Here is an 18,541-nt window from a genome sequence, read left to right on the forward strand (position 1 = left end):
ATGAGGAAGGATGGCCGAGTGGTCTAAATGGGTAGACGTTTACCCCAGAACTCCAGGGATCAGTGGTTCGAGCCCTGTTGAGGGTTACTTATTTTTTTCTTTTTTTAATTGTTTTCTTGATTTTTTTTACTGGAGATTTTAAGATCTAATGTTTATATTTATCAATGTTAAGCATTTAAAGACAAACGTCAATACATGCCAAAATCTGTGAAAAGGCCCCTTTAAAACACATTTGTTAATATAACTGGTGGTTTCATGTTCATATGTAGACATTTTCAATTAAAACTAGATAATAACACGTTTGTTTTTATAACGTCATTATATAAAACCCAACAACCGAGAAGTCACATCTGTTCTTATTGCCTTCAAGTAATGTCATTGACGTCCCTTACAGCCATCGTACAAAACTTTGCGTTCAACGATACAGCTAACCTATGCCACCGACCTTATTATAACACGAAATATCTTAGTTTTTATCCAGCAATTAATATCCGTTTTTCTCCAAAACTAAAACCTTTATTTAATAAGCAGTTATTTGGAGAAGTAAAGTATGTTGCTGATGAAATTATCAATGACCTAATACGTTAGGCAATATTAACGTTTTCGGAATGTACATAAATATGCCAGCAAACCCTTATACGCTATACTTAAAAAATAATTCAATGGCAACTACGGTACTTAAGTTGTAGCTTCTGAATACTATGATAAGTGTCTTGTTCTGTGAAAATTGGGCAAAATGCATGTGCGTAAAGTGTCGTCCCAGATTAGCCTGTGCAGTCCGCACAGGCTAATCAGGGACGACACTTTCCGCTTTAATGGTATTTTTTGTTAAAAGGAAGTCCCTTTTACCGAAAATCTAGTTTAAGCGGAAAGTGTCGTCCCTAATTAGCATGTGAGTACTGCACAGGCTAATCTGGGACGACATTTTACGCACATGAATTATGCCCAGTTTTATCAGAACAAGACATGATAAGATCTTTCTCACCATAACGCAAATAAGGTATCATGCTTTTAAAAGAAATGAATTAATGAGTTGATTTAATGTATTGATCGTCACATGCTCAAGTTATTTACTCGAAACAATAATGACACAATATGTCTCATGCTCACGTAATGTTCAATGCCGAAAAGAAGTTAAGCCAAAATCAATTATGTTTGTTAAATAGAATGGAATGGCAAATGCATTTATTCCCAATGAAGCAAATATAGTAAGCCTGCAAATGCACTCTATTAAAGCGTTCATTCTGTAAAACGTATTGTTGGTAAAAGCAATACAACCATTGCTCTATCGGAGACATATCGTCACTTGCAACTATATAATTGCCTATACCTATAACCAAGCACAATCAGAAATACAGTGTCTGAGTTTATAAAATGGCCAGGTAACGATTAGTTACTACTGCAACTGGTTTATGTTAAAATAATGAATTAAACAATGATTTAATGTACAGATAGGAAGCAACCAGAATTAATGATTAATTTGGAAAATATAGAAATCGATTGCAGAGACAGACGCTTGTGTTGATAGTGGAGTTATAATTTTCCTAACTAATTATGGTACTAAAAGTTCTGTACTTTACCAATTACAACTTATCGCATGCATGCTATGATATCGCTGATGAGTTTAAGGGTCAAAGCTTCTCTGAGGTCTCATTTAGCTAATTAATGTCTGTGTTGTTGGTTGTCACAGTGCGTTCATATCAATATTTGCAAAACAATTTACGAAATGTACAATGTCATTATATTTCGTTGTATTAACTGAAGGTTATGTAAGGCTTTGTTTCCCACCTTTTTAGGTAATGTCAAATCATTTGTTAGTTAATCCCAATTTAGTGCATAATAACTGTTAAGGCGAGATAAAACAAGAACATATAAAAACACTGTCAACGTAAATATAATCCATTAAAAGAGAAAATGATATGTTCCTTTAAAAATGAACTATTAACCTTATATATATCATAAGAAATATAATAAATACCATTAAATTACTTATTTAAACCTTTAATGATCGACTTATTGCGAATATTAACAGAATCTTCACTCGAAAGAAGTAACTGAATCCAGCAAATAAAGTAAGGAAAATGTGTCATGGCTAATTCGTTGTTTTGCGATTACCACACGAAACAATGTGTCTGACATTATCGGACTTAATAACATTTCACGGTTAAAGTAAACATGATTAAAATTTAAATAAAGTTCTTAGGAAGTCCACACAACATAAAAAATATTATGCATGTGTTTTGAATTGTGTCTGGCATAATCGCACTTTAATAACGTTTACGTTAGGGATCATAAGAATTACGTACTAGAATTTTTTTTAATTTTCTTGAACCTCTTTTTTCCGCGTTTTCCGCCGTCCTATTAACATGATAGTCTCTTGAAACATTTTCTGAGCTAAAGTCAGTGTATTACATCATACTTCTAATAGTAAGATAAGCTATATAACGCACTAAAATTCTCCTCTCGCCTCTTGTCCTGCTTCAGAAACTATTATTGTGTAGTGTTATGGTACTATTCTGAGATAATAAGATAGTATGTGTACTTTTTATGTAAATTACAAGACCAAAGTTTAGCGTGTTAGCTTTAATCATTAAACGTTCTAGCAACATGTCCTTCAATATACGTTAAAATATCATTTAAAATTAAATGTAGTGCTGCCAGCAAAGTGTGGATTATGCTTACCTTCAAGAACCATTCATACTTCTACGTTGTCACTAATTTTTTACACCATTTGGACCGAACAGAAGTTTTCAACACAAAGTCGATTATAACGATGGGCCGCTTGAATTATCATAGGACTGCGGATAGTTTTCTGTTTCTAAGAAAACAGTTTCAATTGTGTAGTATTTGTTTAATAAAGTATTGGTCACTTGGCTTTAATACTATACATTACTCCAAATGGTGTTCCTGCGTTTATCAAAATTTGCTGACAAACCTATCAAAATCAGTCTCGCAACAACGTTCCAATGTTCCAGATGTTTGTTTTGTGTTATGACACAAAGAAAGATGAATGTGGAAAATATAACGACATGTACTTATTAACAAAATCGAAAAACTATTGCGACAATTTCGAGGTTATACTCTGCAATGTTTGACTGAGTTTAGTGGAACAGTAATTTTTAATGGTGTACAGATCAAACAAATAATTTGCAGCACAGAAATACAGGAATCAAAACATGTTTCAGGGAGCAAATCTTTTGCCTCTGTTGTAGCTTTTAATTCAACATTTTGATTTTTTGCGCTCGTGTACGGCTGTTCCATGAGAATCCAGTAGACAACGTAAACGTTGAAGTATTGTATGACACGTGGAGCCGCCATTGAATTCAATGGTAAACAAGTAAAACTGGTCGAGTACAAGCAATAATATTGAACTGAATTGCCCTATGTAGTGAAAAGACTGATATTATCAAAATCTAATATGATTCAAGCATTTGAATAAGAGTCCTGACCATGTTATCAATACAGATACGCTAGATACGATAACAGAAGACCACAGGTTATTACGAGTTAACATACTTTGCATGGATCAGTTAGATAACCATTTGTAGAAGTAAATATTCTAATATATAGTTGTAATAAGAAACTTGTTTAATAAATGGTACACACAATAATTGCATTCACACCATGTATGGTTTAAGTTGTATATTCCTATTATATATAATAAATAAGTCATGGTCTGCGTTACATTGATGTCTTCTTTTGTTTGAAACACTGGTTCTTTTATATGTATGTGCGATGATCTTACAGTTGATTATATATTATTCAATGTTATAATGAATGTATTTAGGCTGTTGACGTTGTGAACAATACCCGAGTCAGATCAAACAGCATAACTATTTCAAACACATAACTATCTTACAAAACTGTGTAACATATTTGTCACTTTGTGTTTGTGATTGTATGCTCAGAAAACATATTTATGTTGATATACTACACTGTTTTACCCCGTATACATTTCAATTGATAGAACATGTGTCGACATAGGCCCATAATTACTCTTTGTATAATTGTTCGTATCGTAACAATGTTTGTACAGTTTAGGCTCTATATTATCGGTTGTGTAAAGCTGAGTCTTAAAACATGATCGTGTTACGTTTAATAGGAACTGTTCTGATTTTAAGGAGTCAAAATGTGTTTGGTGTCCATTTTATTAGTTTGACGGTTCGCACATTTATTTTTTATACTTAACACGCCGATCGTTGTTTATCTCGTTACGATTTGCGTTATCATTTGGATTACTAAAACGCATCAATAAATGTCACTGCCCGTTTGATCAAGAGGCTATAGCGGTCGCTTTTTGATCCAGACAATCCTCGCTCGTAACTTAATGAGGTCAACACGTTTAGGATATTACATAGGACGTAATTCTATTCGATGCTTTAAGCTGTGGCTTTACTGCACACATTTAAAAAAAATGACCTACATCCGCGAAGAAGTACGTTTAACGAAAGTATTCTTTGATATTGAAATCCCCTTTCTTTAACAAAATCGACTTAAGCAAGCTCCAAGAATAAAGAAGACACTTGTAAGAGAGCCTGCTAGAAACGAAAATATCTTTGCAAATTAGTTTTTGCTATCATTTATTTAATATATTACATTAAACGTTAGATGTTCCTGATCTCGAGTTTTCAGTAGGCCTAAATCTGTTGGCTTAAGTGGTGTTAGCTGTCTCTTTTTTTTTGTAGTGTGATCTTTTTCGTAAGAAATCGTCCTTTAAATTATCGAATATCAGAAAAGCTATGATGACCTTTCTTATCTGTGCTATCAACTATATCAGTTGACAGATACCGGCTATACAAATATTTGATAATGCATTATAAAAGGGGTGTATTCACATATTTAAAAAAATATATCGTTTAATTAGTTTACTTAGAACACATTAATATAGTGAAAAAAAATGACAATACGTTGTAAAATGGACTACTGCAATTAAACCGCATTGGCTTATAACATGTACAGTGTAGTTAAAAACCTAGGGCAGTAATACACACAAGCATCGGTGAAAGACGTTACACACGCTTTACATGTTAACCATTTGTCTTGATGTTTATAAATAAACAAACATATATTTTAAATAGTTTTCATATTTAGGAGTGTTATTTAGCTTAAATATATTTTTTACATTGTTTGCTGTAAAGATTGTTTTTTTAACTGTTGATTTTAAACGTTTTTAAACGCATTTAAGGTTTAATACCATGTTCACTGAAACACGTGTTCTATTACGTTTTGCTAAGTCGCGAATCCAATTCTGAACAAACACGTTATAAAAAGTACATGCGCATTTATTAGTTTTCTTAAAACACGAAACACGTTTATATCAAAAATTGATTGTCAACAGTTTATTACGCAGTCTTAATTTGTCAAAAGACTTACTTTCACATACTCATTTAAGTAGATGTATTATTGTATGTCTTAATAACAAACTATTTATTTTTAAATTACCACGATACAACGTTTTGCATTTCTATGGTGACATGCAGCATTTACAAAAACATATTCATTACAAAAATATTTTGAATATATGAACATTTATACTTATATACGTAACAGTTTTACCGAAAAAATTTCATCTTTAATATCAAATATGTTAATTTGTTTGTATTCTAGCGAGAACTACTCACAATAATGACACAATCAATATTTGATTGCACACGTATACACACGAAGAAAGTTAACATTTTAACAAATGAGAATTCAAATACAAACATTATTACAGAGAACATTCAATCGTGTATAAATAAATCGATTTAAATCCGGGTCTTTGTGCTCCAAAGAGCGGAATATCAAACATTGCACATTCTTGAATACTATGTTCTTTCCGCCTCTTCTAATTGTTCATACGATACAACATTTGTTTAGTTTAAAATCATATTGATATACTACAATGTTTCTTTTCAAAGCTAAATCAGCTTACTCGGAAATATTTGTCTATGTTAATCCTGGATTTCCTGTTCTTAAACGACATGTGGGCACACATCTGAACATGCCTAGTTTTCGGATTCGACGATGAATGTTTTGCGTTTATCCAGCACTGGTTCCCGAAATAGATTGATTTAAAGAGAGATCGCTGGTTGCACGGGCGGAGTCTTTGAAGAACAAAATCGTTATCAATCCACACAAAAGGCGCTTAATGGATTTCCTAACTTGGCGATTTACGATACCGTACACTATAGGGTTCGTAGCATGGGAAATTAAATACACATGACGCAAAATAATGGAATGTGTAAACCCAAATATATCCAACCAAAACGGAACCCATGTAACAAAATAAATTACAGTGCACAGGAACAACATCCTCGCCGTACGTCGGTGGTTGTACCGTTTCCTCTTCGTTTTATCCGTATTGCCTGATGCCATTGAAAGTGTGTTTCGTTTTGCAGAAATGGATCGAGTAACATACTCACCTGGTGAATTATTCTGGTCCTGTTTCACAGTAACGAGGTTTCGATTCAGTTGACCTTCAAATGTTACGTGTTGGTCTAGTTTATCAGTGTCTGAATCGTGACTTAGCTGTTCAGATCTGTTATTGAAGATATTGATAGGCTGCCCAATGCATGTTTTGAGACTATGATTTTGACATATGCATTCCGTTTGAATCGCTATTGAACACAGCTGTGGTTCGTTGTACGAATTGCGCTTGCTTACATAAGAACCATCAATTGGAGAATTGTCCATGTCTTGTTCTGCATTATAATCGACAGCGTTCGATTCCTTGCTCGACGGACGACACGCTGTTTTAAAAGACACTGATTCCCCTTCAGCCATTGTATGTTTGCTCTCAAAAGCAAAGGAGCTATCCCTTCTCCCTGTTAACTGTTGTCGTATTTTCGCTTTTCGCCAAAGCACTACATATATTATAATATATAAAACGACTATTGCAACCAATTCTGAAAAATACCCAACAAATTGAGCTATCTGATACACTGTAACGAAATCCTTTCCCATAATGGAATAAGTAAAATGACAAAATCTACCTTTCACACTCTTATGGGGAAAGGTGCACGGAACGTTTGTAACGTCAGTTTCACTTACAACAGCAAATGTTCCTATGGCCGGAGTTGCCATCAAAATGCTTATTACCATTACCGCAGCTATCCCCTTGTTTATTGTTTTGACACTCACACGAGAAGAAAGTCTACATACGGCAATGTAACGTTCTGAAGCTATTGCTACAAGCGTCAAATTAGATGATATCACGGCGAAATGACGTAAAAATTCAAACGATCTGCAAGCAACGTCAGAAGAAACGAGATGATGTTCATAGACCATTGAGTACGGCATGATGCAGACACAAACTAACAAGTCAATAAAGGCTAGCACCTTGATAAATGTGTTACTCGCCTTTTTGTCCTTCCGTTTGTTGTATATCAATAACACCGGTATGTTTCCTAGTACTCCAACAACGGCGAAAATCGCAACCATAACATCCAACACTAAATACTGTAGATGAAATCCATCGCCAACAAGGACACTTTCTTCATTTGTGCTTAAATTTTTGTTATTTAATGTGAAACTAGAATTGACTTCCGAATAATTCATTTTTGACAAATATTGTTCCGAAGTCACGTTTATTTGAAGATCAAGTCATTAACTTAATAAAATTTGAAAAAGAAACATGTTATAACTGTTATCCGTGCACTACTAATACATTTTATCCGGAATTAACATACTTAATTAAATATTATTGAACACACCGTTGTTTATTCATTGCCATTGCTGGAAATATATTTTTGCAAACAGCGATTAGAACGCAAAATAACGCCGCTAAGTTTTCAGAACGTCATATATCAATTATGTCTACCATTGTACAACGGTTTCCCAGCACAACTGCAATTCCTCTCGCAATGTGCTAGCATTCCTTTTATCGGTTTCCTCAGCCTTAGTGACATAAATAGTTCTGTATTAGCCGCTAAAAGCATGTCGAAGTTTGCATTTCAGCAGCCCAAGGACCCTCACAAGGTTTGAAAACAATTTGAACAGATGTTCTAGACGAGATATTGGTAATTTCGGTCGATTGCACTGGTCAACAAGTTTATAAAGAGTCTGTGAAAAACGTCTGCTTCCCCTCAGTCGTGTTTCTGTAATGGAAACAGTTTGATAAGAACTGTTTCACCAGAAATACCGCAAACGGAAAACAAACCACTGTACACATTGACTTACTAAGTCATTAAATTTTATAAGTATAATATTTCTTTCAAAATCACAAACGTACTTAAATAGACGTTCTTAATACGACTAAATTATCATAATCAACACAAACGTGTGCTTTAAACGTTCAAGATTACGGGTAATAAACACGTTATGACACAATTCATAGTGATTATAAGACGTAACTGAAAATGTTAATGTAGTACGTGTTTTAATATTATTCATTTCTATGTTCCTCTAATTGAAATGTCTTTTATGTTCCGCTTTCACTTTGTCAGAAAAAACCCGCCGTTGAGAAAAAAGTGTATTTTCTCTGGGTTTTGACAAGTTCATCTCAAAATAATTACACATATTTGCTTTTCATGACTTATATGTAGAATGTTTTTCCTGAGTTACAACAAATTAAACAAACAATACAAACAAAACACAATTAGAAAAAGTAAATACCTTCTTCATGCGATTCCATGTTAACACTCCATAATTACTTTTTAACATCTTCATGTATTGTTGAAATTTTTAACGTGAGACGAATTATTAAGCTGACTGTACAAATTATTCGATCACCTCGGCCTTAAAAAAAGCTGTGGAACATACGTCCGACATTGCCGAAATCTTGCAACTGCATGAATAGCAAAAAGAACTACTTCTAATCACACTTTATACGGTTTCAAATACCATTTAATTTCGAATTAGAACATGATAATATTTTTAAGCATATTTGCTCTACTTAGAACTTAATTTGGGGCTCAAATAATCCGACGTCTCACTTTTCAGAACACAAAATTTATTTATCTTCATGATTGCATCCTCATACATTCATCGGTAACCGCTTCTTAAACGTCCATTAATAAAACACTATCGTACCAACATGTCACAAAGTCATAAAATGAATGTTTCATTATTGAGAGGATCATCTATTCTAATTCTCTTCTATCTGCTGTCAGGTGACTAATACACATGAGCCGGGTAAACATCGATAATGAGGAGATTGGAGTAACAAATGATACCAGTCTGACAATAACGCGCCCTTTATAAACAACCGTGTGATGCGTGGCGGTTTTCCCGTTAGTGCTTCGTGGTATCGCCTTGTTAATGCTTTAATGTGTATTGTTTCTATTCTAGTTATGGTAAAATTATTGAGTGTGGAATATAACAAATAGGCAAACTAGCTAAATTATGCATTTCTAAATGTCACTCATAAAAAACATGTAACAACAGGTGTACATGGAAGTCAACGTATTTAGTGGTAAGTGTTGAGGATGGCCAACAGAGCGAACGTATTAATACTAGTTTTCTACATATTGTTCTTTTCGTTCGCACGGATCTGCGATTTCTTACTTTGAATGATTAAACCACATTGAGAATTCTGGACATGGGTTTGTAATTAGTTTTAAATTGGTGAACGATATTACGTATTTTGACGTGGATATCCGTAAGGTGCTAATTCATTTTTATATATTTATCTTATGCTCCTATACATGTGTTGTACATGTAAACAAAAACATATATTTCACACATTGAAATTGTTTTATGTGTAGAATGTTTAAAATAATGTACGAACCTTTATTGCCGCATAATATGTACTTATACATAAGCGTTTTTACTGTATAACATGACAATGTATACCAATATCAGGCTAAAGCTAATTTTATATGAGCGCTTATCATTGAATACAATATAATGCTAATTGTGTGTATTATTATACATATAAGTATAGGCAATTTTAAAATCTACATACTTTACAATTTAAGCCCATTTATGTCTTTTAATCCATCTTTCTTATAGTTTCAGCGCGAAATCTCAGACATTAATTATCGACATCGATAAAACTGTGTATGCAACATCTTTAAAAGGCTTAGGCCACTCCAAATTGATTTGTTGGTCTACGGATTTTTTTGAAAAAAAGTTGAAGAGGCGAGCGAAAAAAATATTATTTTTTTGTAAAAAGAAACATTTTCGAGCTAGCGAAGAGCGAAGAATGAAAAAAATCACATTTCGATAGAAAAATATTGCATTAACAAGGTACAGGTTTAAACAGCTATAGTTTACATTCAAATTAATTCTTATACAAAGAAGAGAATGTGCAAACAAGCAATAATATATTATTTATGAGTTACATACTTTTTAAATAAAAATGCACTAAATTAGGTTTCAGCACTTAAACTTTAAAATGTAGAACACATATCTAAAGCTAGTGTTTTCATATCAGGAATAGCATAACTTGCAAGTTTTAATTAAACATCTTCTAATGCAATTAGTAAAATAATGTTTATATTTTTATATTGAATAACTCTTTCATGAAGATTCTGCGCTGTTATATGAATTTGCAGCCGTTAAAGCTTCCGATATGATTTCATGTCGGAACGATGCTACAGTAAATTGACGTTAAACGATATGACGATCGATGTATATCGACCTCATATTTATAGGAGTAAGTTGCATATGACCTTTGACCACGAAAAATAACCATATCATTGAAGTGAGAGACACATGTCTACCTACTGCTGCTTACATTTGCCTACATATAGGGAAATACCGTCCATATGCCCATTTAATAAAGAAAATGCATAAAAAACTTACGTCATGTTTCCCGATGTTGTTTCAAAATGAACATGCTTCAACGGTATCTGCTGATAGTTGCATGTTCGAACGTGAACAAACACATTCAAATAAGTCACAGAACGAAGCAGATGTGTTTATATTTGTAAGGGTTAGCTGCAGCAACTTTGCACCGCAATTCGTTAAAACGGTCACGTAGGAAGCCTTGTGTCTGGTCGTCTCGATCGAATTTTTGAGCGACTACAGTTATCGATTACAAAGGTTACGAAACACTATATTTGGCATTCATATTCAGCATCAAAATCGTTTCTGCGAGAGCGCTATTTTTTCTGTTTTCACAAATTAAAAAAAACGACCAACAAATCAATTTGGAGTGGCCTTATTTGCGCATCGTTGTCAGGTCGTTTCTAGTGTAATGAATTTTTAGAGAGTCATTGCACTTTTCTTATGAATAAGTCATTTTCCGCGCGAAATCGCTGAAACAAATGTTTCAAATACAATTAAACATTATTTGTACATTGAATGTGCGGACATACTGGTATGATGTTCCGTTCCGTAAATGTTTAAATGATAATTTGCACGTGATGCAACTAACTATGCCGACCCTATATAGGATGAACATTTTTTATGTCGCTCCGGTTGAACGCATTTTATGTAGATATTGCACTATGATTATTAAACTTGTAATTGTCGTTTCAGTGACTAATGATTCAAATTGTATGTAACATTAAATGCACGTTTACATGCGGATACTTTTACATCGACCCGCTCTGTTGATGTTTTGAGAATATATGCTCTTTAATAATAGTTCGTTGCAAAACTAGTCTCATTATTTGATGACACTTGGTATACCGGTAATGAGCATATTTTCAGGTTTGGAATTGTATCTGAATTAAATGATACTTTTATACACATTCATTTGGAAAGATAAAATATTAATTTAAATATAAAGGGTTGGATTAGTTTAGATATCGTCATTAACCCTAAAAATGAAATTTGTGGGTGGGGCTGAACTCGGACCTGTTTTTATATACACGTATATTAATTTAAATTGAGGGTTAATTAATCAGCTTACTTTTTATTTATCATTATAATTTTTTATTATCCCTTGGGTTAATTAATTAAGAATCCGTAAGATAGCCCGTAAAATGTGATATATACTGCAATGCGTGTCATAGAATAATAAACAAGAGGAACATGCAAGTTTGATATCCCAAAAATATGCTTACCTTCCAGCCCATTACCAACCATTTTGATACTAAATAGCAAATAAACCATTTTGTTTGGATGATATCTGGTCACAGTGTACTTAATTAATTCATCAAGTCAATGTATTTATTATATGTTATATTTTGGCACTAATTTGATAATTGAAGAGCCGGCATTTTTTTTTACCCAATCAATCAAACCAATTTGCGTAGCTATATTTCCACTTACGGTAACCCTGGTTAAGCTTTGACCAATAAATACAGTGTACATGTTTGAAATAAAAACCAATTATATCAAAGATAGTCACATATATAATAATTATGATAAAACTATTCAATTAGTGGCTGTTAAACCCATTTTGTTCATTAATTGCATATATTTGCGAAAGTAAACAAGCCGCAATTGAACATATATGTAAAAGGAGTGTTAACACATTGATAGTGTTGTAATGTTAAATGTTTCTTTTTTTGAAATAATTCAGAGTTTATAATACTAATTTAGTGTAAGAGTAAATGTTAAACACCAATAATTAAAATAATTAAAAGAGGAAAACCATTGCGTCTGTGTGTATCGTTGTATAATTTTCATCAGGTTTAATCTTCGCAGCCCCAATGTTTGTGTTAGTTTAGGCCCGTATGTGGACGTGTTTATATTATCAGGTTTGTCTTTAAGCATCAATGGTTTCTAATAAATTATTGACATTTAAATACTAGTTTTTTCTTTATGATCTTCAGAACAACACTAATCTAAAGTAGAAAACGTACATGTAGCAAATGCTGGGAATGCACATAATGCCACGACATGACGTTTCAATGTCATTGAAATGAAATTGATCAAGTTTGTTTCTCTTACAATAGTCATTTGATAATGTATCGGCCCTAAGCTTAACATGCATTGATAAAACGCATAATCGGGGAGCACCAACCAATTTCACTGATATTCTGGTTTGCATGACCATCTGTATTGAAACAATCGTAAGAAGACATTTCAGAAAAGAATTCAATCGAATAATCATCGAGTTATTGCTGTATAATGGCCCCTTATCTCCATGTCTTGTGCTTATTTGTCAATACAGTACTCTGTATCTCGAGTATACATTATGCAATCTGGAAAATTGTTACTGATCAGTATGCATTAATTAGAAGAAATTGCAGATACCACAGATCCAGCTTTCTAGAATTCATGGACTATTAATTTGGCTCAATTTATATAAGACATTAATGGAAAGACGATCTATACTGCGATGATTATTTTGCTCTTTGTTTATATAATATTTAGACGAATGCAACTTCGTTAAGGTGTTCTTTAGAATTTGTATTGTCGCATTCACAATTGAGTATTTATTTTTATTTGTTTTCTGATTAGGCGTAGAAAAATTTTATGAGAGATTTCCAGTATTCAGAACGACCCGATGTCTCGTCAGATATGTACGAGTATCGTGTTATAATGTGGGTTACCATTGATTCCTGTGTACAATGGGCATAATTAGAATGTAAGATTGGAAGTTTGACGACTTGATATTTCCCAATCGATACAACTTGTCAAAGCAACAACATACACATCAGAAATACACTGTTAATGCAGTTTCGTTGAATCCGAATATGAAACATTCCTTACTGTTTGATTATTATTTACGCTGAAACGTTAAATAATTAAATAATCTTCAAAATTGCATATCACATTGTTCACATTTGTCAAACGAACAATTATTTTCATTAATGTATCACTTTCATATCCTATAAAACTTGTATAGTTGCATAAATAATTTAAAAAATATATATCAAATAAATCTTTAAAATAAGCTCAAATATACCGGTATGTATAGGTAAAAGCCAATTTTTCCATTACATATATACTTTAAAATAATATAATGTAGCACGTAAACTTAACCCGGCAAATACAATAGGGTCGGTACGGTTTATAGAAACAACCTATGTTTGTATTTGATCTACATAATATCTGCCTTAAATGCACTACTGTGTTCATTCGGATGACATTCTTTACTGCATTTTACAATAAACCTCTGAGTTTTGTTTTGGCATCTTAGAGCCTTAGATATATGTGTTTGCATTTCAAGAAAGAGTATTAGCTAACGCTTGTGTCTGTTTTTCCCGATTCATAGATTTGTTGTAAGAAATTCCACTGCTTAAAAGTAATTGAAAAATATGCTATAGAAATCAAAACATACACCTAAAAACGGTTGACAAATTTAACAATCACTGTATAAATGTATAATATGCATTTTGTTTTTCAAACAAAACCCTTATGTTTTAAATAGGAGACTCGCATACAGGAAAAGCGATTGTAATTACTTAAGCATTAATTTTGTTTTACAAATATTATACAATTGTTTAATATACGATCTTTTAGTACTTTGAGGTCATACTATGTACTTTGATATTGAATAAAGGAGAACATAAATCAAAATCAGAAAGTAGTACGGAGTGTAAGCAGTCTGAATACCCTTTAACTAAAATGAATATATTTAATATTCTTGTTAGTAAACAAACGTATGTAATTAATCGGTTGGCTCGAATTCTTGATTGCTCGAACTTTTGTTGCCCGTCCCGCGGGTGCGAGCTATCGAGTTTCGACGGTACATTATAGCCATGCGAACAAATTTTTGTGTTTTTTTCATATGCAAGTATTTTAGTGTTATATATCTAACGCCATGGTATACATACCAAGCATCATTTAAGGTACACGCATGTTGATTTGACAACCCGTATGCTTTGAGAAATATCAGCTTTATGAAAATGTTTACACCATATGCCTTTTAATAATCATTTCATATGTGTAAGTGTATAACATGTGTTCATATTGCATAAAATACGATTCGTTTAACAGTGTAAATACAAGAAATGAATAACACACGTATGTTTCACTGCTTGTAACTTGAGTAAGTCATATTATTGTTATCGAAGTAGATCAAAAGGATACCTTTCAATACATTACAATGTGCTTCTGCATCTAGATTTATGATACTGTTTGGACGTGGATACCACGCCGACATATTTTATTCATTAATGCAAAGCGTCTAGAAAAAAGGCCTTGGCAAACGTCTCATAAGGGTCTGCGCTGTTTGCTTACAGGAATTTCTGTAAGAAATATTCTAAATATAGAAATAAATAAACTTGACATCTCTTTGGAAATAAATTGATCTAATTTAGAAGGACGGGAGAGTCCACTAGGCATGAATGGCTTAGTATTAAATGTATTTTAACTTAATCTAACATAACACAATTGAACTAAATATATTGGGATTCGGACCTGAGTACTGTGTACGCCTAACAATCGTTTGTTATCCTTCTCATTTTATAATGACCATAACCACCGTGTTTCACTCGTTCCAAAATGAGTTAAACGCCTGGATTGTCATCAGTCTCTTCGCTTGATACATACGTTTGTTTCATTTCCGAAATTACCGATTTCTGAAATCAGACGAGTAGAATTTCATATCCTGTTAAATGACATATCAGTTTTATTTGTCACGGCCTGCATTTTGTCACGTTAGGGTAGAAGTGACGGCCCGGTTAGCGAAGTGCCCCGCGTTCGAGTCACGCATTGGCCCCCAATTTTTTCACCCTGTTACATATTAAGAGTTTCGGAAAGTACATCTGAATTTTTAACTTATATATGACTTGGAAAATTAAAAACGAGTTAACGAGAAGTCAATGCAAACATATTGAGAGTTGACTATTTAATAATAGTAGCTTATTGTAATTGAGCGGCCATCTGAAAGGGACTTGTTTTGCTATTAGTATGACGTAAACTACTCCGTTGTTGGCTCTCTATGGGCAGTGTACATTATGGCGGACACACGGTTAAGTACATGTAAAACGTATGTTTAATTCATCATTGATACCTAGTAGTACAATTCAGTAGGATGTAACGCATATAATAGTATTTATTTATGAATGAAACAAGAACGGTTAAAATATGTACTAATTTCTGAACTTTGACCAAAATACATGTTTCGTTTTAGAACAATGCAGCATTACGACATAAGGGTTTTCTGTAATTTTCATGTATAGGACATTTTTCCATCGTGGTGTGCATCCAAAATCAAAGAATTAGAAACAGTTCCCAACAATTAAGGTTTCTCACACATTCTTAGTTACTAACCTTAAATCATTTTATTCGTTTTATAACGATTTTTCAAAAACCAATTAATTACAAAGTTGACTTAAACGTTACAAAAACACGACTTTTGGGGTATAGGTTTATATATTAAAACATAATATGCATTTAAGATATTCACTGAGATGTAACGAGTATAATAAATAAAAAATAAGTCCTTACGTGTTTTTATCTTTCCCTTTAAAACTAAAAATGTGTCAACCTGTTGCCGTAAGTTTCTTTTTTAAAATAATAAAAATACAGAAGGAAAATACTTTCAGCATTGTTTATGAAATATCTTTGACAGGAAAACATACATGTAGTTTAGTTCATCGCACACATTTCAAGTTCCAGCTTCAGTTGCAATCACGTCAATTTAGTGTTCCAAAACCATGCTTCATTGCAATCACGTCAATTTAGTGTGCTTGCAATCACGTCAATTTAGTGACCAAAACCATGCTTCATTGCAATCACGTCAATTTAGTGTGCTTGCAATCACGTCAATTTAGTGCCAAAACCATGCTTCATGCAAATTGTAGGTGTTACAGCAACTTACAAGATAAGTATTGATGCAAAGCATCAAAGGGCGTCGAGAATTTCAGTGTTAAAAGGCACTCAATGAAATTACATGGAACGATTTTTTTCTACTGTAAATATTAATATATTGGCCGATTATTTTAAACAAAAAAGAAAAAGATGCTGGTATAACCAGTATCTATAATTTTGTGTTATTACCCCCCAAATAACCATATTTATGATGTTGTGTTATAACCCCCAATAATAATCTATGATTTTGTGTTGTAACACCCAAATATTTCATAGTTCATTTTATTTACATTGGTTTCCTTTTTTTACTGGCTTCCGTGTGCAGTTTTCATTAATGGAACAGAACGGTGTAGGTTTTAAAAAATCTGCTTCATCTTCTAAGCGTAATTTCATATTTTTCTCAAATTCAAGGGGAGACGATTCTGAACTTATTCTTACGTTGCTCATTTACGATAGGGGTTGAGTACTCATTGATATGAAAACACTGTACACATTTAAAAAAAATTGAATGAAAACTGTAAATTGCATAAACAAGCTGCTTTTCACAATACTTTGAAATTCAGTAAAAGATCATAATAGATTTATTGCTCCGATATTCATCATTTTCAATAGGGTTCGAGTAATACTGATATAAAAACACTTAACAAGTTTGGAAAGATTCAGACGAAAGTTGTGAAATCTTTAAAACAAGTGGAAATTGTTTATTTTGTCACATTTAATAGAGAAAAAAAATTCGGGACTTTTTGTCCCGATGTTTCTCATTTAAATGAGGTTAAAATGCTCATTGATATGAAAACTCTGTAAGTTTGGAAAGAATCTGATGAAAAATGTTGACAGTTTTTCACTTTTATTTTTAAATTCAAAGAGACATAATTCTGGACTTATGTTCCGATATTGCTCATATAGAGAGTTTGGGTTGGGTCCTCATTGATAAAAAAACCTGTGCAAGTTTGGGAACAATCGGATGAAAATTTTGGACTTCGAACAACGATTTCAAAATTTTTCAACTTCTAAGGAAGATAACTATGGACGTAATGGTCGGATAATGCTTAAGGCCCATACCACCTGGATAGTAATACGTGTCGCGCTTCGCGCTCTATATGTGGTTCTTAAAAAACTCCGAGGAGTGCTTGACTCTAGGGAAACGGGTTGCTGGGACACAGCTCCTGCTTGATAAGCGGCTGCTTCCTTTATCGAAACTCATTGTTACAATCAATAATACGTGTCGCGATTCGCGCTCTATATGTGGTAGGGATAGTACTTAGGGCCTATGATAGACAACCATAAAAATATATGGATAATAGATGTTTTGTTTGCATTTATTTGTTTATATAAAAACACGTGTATTTTTTTTAAAAAGATATTTTTTTTAATAAGAAATTTTAATTAACGTTGTCACCACGCGGCATCCATTAATGTTAATAAAAATGTCCAATTGTAGTAAAATGCATTTTAAAATGTCTACATAAAATAAAGCTTTAATCTATTTATTAACCTGACTGAAAACAATTGTCAGCCGCCGAACTGTTCCGTTCGTGCCGGAACCCGGGATTGAACCGGGGGCCTTTAGATGATTGTTGCGTAAACAACTTCAGTCTAACGCTCTCCCAATTGAGCTATTCCGGCTGACATCATTTATGTACTGCTATTTGGTGAAGCTGTGTTTAGCGATCGTTATTATATGTATATTAATAAACTAATACATTGTACGTTTTCGTACCACTACGCCTTCCGATAAACCTGCTTGCGCGATAGGTCGTCTAATATCGTACTACATTGATTCTCCACTAAATAAGCAAATTAGAAAAACCACAAAATAAATATATTTTGATTATGTTTTGTTTTTATACAAAACCAGAAAGTTTCGCGTTTTTGCCCAGTCCCTGTGATCTTTCCCCTGTGATCAGTTGTGGATCAGTTATTAATTAAAACAATAAGCTTTGCATTATTGGCAATAAAT

At 33.0% G+C, this 18,541-nt stretch overlaps 1 non-coding gene across 1 annotated transcript; it reads right to left on the reverse strand.

The window, feature by feature from the left end:
* Nucleotides 1–18,117: 18,117 nt before the first annotated feature.
* On the reverse strand, nt 18,118–18,207 carry Trnaf-gaa (transfer RNA phenylalanine (anticodon GAA)). The gene is given in 2 exon segments: nt 18,118–18,153; nt 18,171–18,207. It is a non-coding gene; the product is annotated as a tRNA-Phe (tRNA).
* Between the last annotated feature and the right edge of the window lie 334 nt (nt 18,208–18,541).

The sequence above is a fragment of the Dreissena polymorpha genome, chromosome 9 (genome assembly GCF_020536995.1).
Source record: "Dreissena polymorpha isolate Duluth1 chromosome 9, UMN_Dpol_1.0, whole genome shotgun sequence".
Lineage (NCBI taxonomy): Eukaryota > Metazoa > Mollusca > Bivalvia > Myida > Dreissenidae > Dreissena > Dreissena polymorpha.